This window comes from Geospiza fortis, unplaced genomic scaffold, assembly GCF_000277835.1.
Source record: "Geospiza fortis unplaced genomic scaffold, GeoFor_1.0 scaffold361, whole genome shotgun sequence".
NCBI classification, from domain to species: Eukaryota; Metazoa; Chordata; class Aves; order Passeriformes; family Thraupidae; genus Geospiza; species Geospiza fortis.
Window position 1 is genome coordinate 2,516,524 of NW_005054356.1, and position 5,203 is coordinate 2,521,726.

A 5,203-nucleotide genomic window follows, 5' to 3' on the forward strand; every position below is an offset into this window, starting at 1 on the left:
CGGCTCCTCTCGGCAAGCTGTGCCAGGGCCTCCCCACCCTCACTGCCAAGAATTGCACACTAATATTCAGTCAAATCCTTCCCTCTTTCATTTTGAAGTCATGTCCTCTCATCATGTCACTGCAAGCACTTATAAATGGTCACAGAGCTACAGAATATCCCGAGTTGGGCCGGACACACACAGATGATCCAGTCCAGCTCCAGGCTCTGCACAGGACACCCCAACAATCCCCAACAAACGAGAGGGATTCTTCCTCAGGAACTGCAGTGACAGCGTGAGGGGGGATGGCTTCGAATGTAGAGAGGGGAAAATCACACCTCAACAATCGCAACAATGCCAGCTGGGCATCCCTGGCAGCGCTGTCTGAATGCGCAGCCTCGGCTGTGCCCATTCCCTGGGAAGCCTGGGCAGTGCCCAGCACCTCTGGGCAAAGAACCTTTCCCAAAATCCAACCTAACCCTCCCTGGCACAGCTCCAGCCGGTCCCTGGGTCCTGTCCCATCACCTGACATGTGGCCTTGCTCAATGAACTTCTCCAGGTTCACAGTCTCACCTCTGAAGCTTGTTCAGGTCCCTCTGGATGCCATCCATTCCTCCAGTGCATGACCACCCAACACAGCTGGGAGCTGTCACAAGCTTGCAGAGGGTGCCTTCATAACTGTGATCACAAGGGTTTCATGCCTGCATTTTTCTGAAATGCAGAAAAAAAATGCATTTTTCTGTGCCACCACAGACAGCTGCTCATGGCAGGGTGAAGGGTGAATATCCCTGAAACTGCCTCCCCAGGTCGAGCCCCAGCAATGAAATCCTGCTCTCTCCCAGCTGCAAAGCCTTTCCTCTTCAGGCATGCTGTGTTTCCGCAGACACATGAGCTCACAGGCCTGAGGACAATGGGAGGACTGTGTCGATAAATAAGAAGAATTTGCCGTTCAGGAGCCCGGAGTGGAGCTGCACAGGCCAGTACGGTGTGGTGCAGTGCTGCTGGGTGGCTGCTGTCGAGTGCAAGGCTCCGCAGAACAGATGGGTTTCAGGGAGGATCTCAGGGGAAGAGAGGCTGAGAGCTTTGCTTGTATTGAAATGATCTGTTCTGTCTCAACAGCACTGCCAGTTCCATGCTTTACACTGCCTGTAGTTCTTACTTGATAAGTCCAGCCCCTCTCTGCATGCTTTGGAGAAGAATAGTTTCTCAGAACACAATCTCAATGTTTATTACTGCTCCAAAGCAGTTTGCTGTGTGTTTTCTGTGAGTGTTTGCACACCAACACCACCGGAGCCGACAGGTGATATTGGCATGGCAGTGCTCTGAGCAGAGCACACTACGACTTTGTCCATTTTCTTTCTGAATAATAAAAAAATCCCAGGAGTTAATTTTGGTCTCAGCAAAGGAGATGTCAGGGGCAGCTCTGGTCTCTGCACTGGGACACTGTGTCTGTCTGGGAGATCCATCAGAGCCTCTCAGGGACAGAGACCATGGAGATGCTCTCCTGTGACAGATGTGTTGCTGCTGCTGGACAGCCAAAAATCCTGGGCAAGTGCAGAAAAGAGCAGGAGGTCACTTAATGAGGCATGAAAGCATTAGGGCTGGCAGTTGTATATGCACAGCCTGGCTGTCTGCTGCCCCCAAGTCTCAGTGGGAGGTTTCGTTTGGAAGCAGGAAGGAACAATATGATAAACACCCAGTGATATATGCTCTGTGAAAAAGGAGCAAACAGCCAGGCTGGAGACACCTTAATGTGAAGATGGTTTATAAGAAAAAGACATTAGCTCTGTCCTGCTCATTGTAACTAAAACCAAGGGGAGAAGGTACAGCTTTCAGAAACAGCTCAAGGAAAGGCTTCTGCACAGACACACATATTTACAAACACATCTCACAATGTTTTGAGAATATAAGATACATATAAGATACACTGAAAAGAGGCATGCTGCAAAATGCTAAAAAAAATGCACAGATCTCAACAGTGTGTTCTGCAGTCTTGAAACACAAGGATGGGGTGTGGAGATGTGCACCCCCAATTCCAGATGGCTTGTTATTTAAAAATAAACCTAAATTACTGACACACTTTATGTACTACATTTGTTCTCTGTCTGAACCCCTGTTCCATCTCTCAGCCTGTCTCTACATAGATAAACTCTTATTTTCCATTTGCAATTTTCCTACATCCAGAGAGTGCTGCTCTGGTTTTGTGTTATTTGTGTTATTGCAGTCACTGTTTATCATCAGTAAAAGGGGACGCTGGGAATTGAGCTGAGAGCTATTGAAGAGGCAGTAGGTAAAATGTCACCAGGAGATGCATTTGAATTCCTGTGAGGCAAAGACTTTTCCATAATGACCATCCTCTATAATTTGTCAGAAAGGTTTGTCATGTTTTTATCAGAATGTGTATAATGTGGTAACACAGGGGGTACTCTTTATCAAGGTATCTATTATAAACTTCTTAGATAACAATTTCCCTTCCATAATTTGACTTTCTGAAGTCAAAATCTCTCTTGGTTTGACAGTGCTGTAGGAACAGTGCCAAAATTGAAGTGTGCTCTGATGTACAATTTCTGTAACCAGAAACCCAGGATGCAGCGTTGTTCAGTCTGTGCTTTGCTGAGAGCCCAAGCTAAATACGACCACTGCTGCCTGTGGGACTCTGCAGTGAGCTGCTTTAGGAGTTAAATCCATTTGCAGGGGTAAATGTGATCAGTAATCCAGTAACAGCTTGGGAGAATGTCTTAGCCAACCTATAAGGATGTTTGGATGATGAAGAAATCTTAGAAGTCTGCTAAGTTTTCTAAATTGCATGAGAGCAGATTCATTACATGTTTTTAGAATTATTTAATCTACAAATAATTCAGGGATTGTGAATGTGCTGGCACCAAAATTTAATGCCTTCTAATGGACATGTAGGAAGTGGTTCCTGTGTGAGAGTGGGAGGCAATTTCTTCTTAGTGCTGGAAGCTGTGTCATTTAGCATTATTGCAGATGTAGTAATGTCATGCATATAAATGTAATGAGATGAGCTGTGAACTGATCATGAACCTCATTTAGAACAGAAGCTAAAGTAAATTTTTTCGTATTATAGTAAATTAGGGGCATGGCATGTGAACTAGTTTTAAGTAGCCCTGTTCTTTAGTACATTGGCTTTTTCACATCATGTTCCCAGAGTGTTTGAATCATGAAGACAAGATAATGGGGTAGTTGATAAGTTGAATAAGAATAAAAATGATATCAGGAAAGGAATATCCATATGCAGTTGATAAGCATACTTATTAGTGAAGTTCTGGGTCATGGATCCTTGAGTACATACAATCAGCTTTCAGGGACTTCTTTCTTCTCGAGCAAAACCAGTAGAAAGTCATTAACTAGGATTGCTAAATCCAGTGAAATCCAGCCCAGGCATTTTCATCTTTGAGAGAACTTCAGGGCAAGAAAAATTTCTTAACAGGACAGCAAAAAAGGAATTATTTATTTTACCTGGAAACCCTTGAAGAACGGGGCTGTGTGGGCCTGTCCTGGAGAAGTGGGAATCCCTGATTGTCCAAGCAAGGGGAACTGTGGGTTCAACTCAAATCCTCCTTGATCAGACAATTTATGTGATGACTTTGTGGGATCCTCTGCACAGAGGGGAATTTCCCCTACCCAGCAGGTCTTGCTCTTTAACCCCTTAGTCTGGCTGGGCAAAAAGAGATGTAAGGTCAAAACAAAAGAAAATCAAAGTGAGAATATTCCTATTGCTCGTGTCGGTGGGTTTTGCCGCTGATTCCCTGTGCATGTGTGTGAGGGAGCAGACTGTGCTGCTGAGCAGTGAGGCTCGCTCCCTTTCTGGGGAGGAAGGAGAATTCTTTCAGCATCTTTGTCCCTTTGTCACCGAAGCTGCAGGAAAAATAAAAACCCTTCAACAATATTTTTACTGTTAAAGAATCAAGGCATTACTTTATTTCTGGCCAGGATGTTGTTCTGGCCAGGATGTATCACAGAAATCATTACATCTACACACAACCCGAGTACGCAGAGAAAATAATTTCGTGACACACAGATTTTACTGGATTTTCCACCAATTTTATGCAGTCAAAACCCACAGAGTTTTATTGGTTCAATGTTCATTGGTTGCAAGTCATGTAGTTCTCAGTATTTGGTTTCCTATTGGTTGCAGATCGCTTCTGATGCTAATTTGGTCCTCATTTTTATCTCTTCTTCCCAGACCAGGTGCCTCAGACCACCCCAGGACTGTGGTTTGGAGGCGATGGTTCATTAATCGCCGTTGATGGATGTTATCCTTTGAGTGTCTTCTGTGCTACTCTGTCTGTTGAGACAATGCTCATGGAAAGAAACTCTAATTCCTTTCCACCAGGGCAAAAGGGAACAGAGGCTGGACTTGATGATACCAAAAGTCTTTTCCAACCTAGTTCATTCTGTGATTCTGTGAAAACTGACTAAAGTTATAAAATAAAGAAAAAAAATTAAACTTGGTATATTTTCCAACACCTTGGTTGACACAAGGCAGCAGCATTCATTCTCCTCTCCACAAGATCCTCACCAGTGATCCTCTGATGAGATGTTTTTCCATTTGGCTGGTGTGATGTGCAGCCTTTTGGGTATGTGTGAGTGCAAATCACATCCTGCCGGGTGTGGGATTGATAGCCCTGCAGAGCAGGGACGTTATTTCCTCACAGAGCAGCTGAACTGCAGACGTGACAGCAGAAGCATCAGCTCCATGTCCCAACAGCTCTGGGGCACACAAAACTCCCTCCACAGCAGCACTGCAGCTCTCATCTTGCTGAAACCATTCACCTGGGCTACATGTGAGGAGCAATAACTGCTGTACCCACTGCTGGTTCCTTGAGATGTGTTTGTCATGGAGCCATTCCCCATTGGAACACAGGCTTTAACATAAACACCTCTTTTTTGGTGTTGTCATCTTATTGTAAAAGTCCCATAACTTCTCAGTGATTTCTCATGGGCAGCTCCTCACAGCACTGACTCCTCCATAATACAGCCAACAAACTCCAACTCTCTTCACAACACAGCCAACAAATTCCACCTCTCTTCACAGCACAGCCAACAAACTCCATCTCTCTCCTCACCCCACTAACCCACTCTTTTGTAGAACTCGTCTTCTTACTGGACACCGTTGTGGCCTGTTAAGGGCAGGCCTGTTCCTAATCTTTGGTGTTCAGTACAGCTGCAACTCCTGAGGTGTGAGACTGCCTTCTGCACT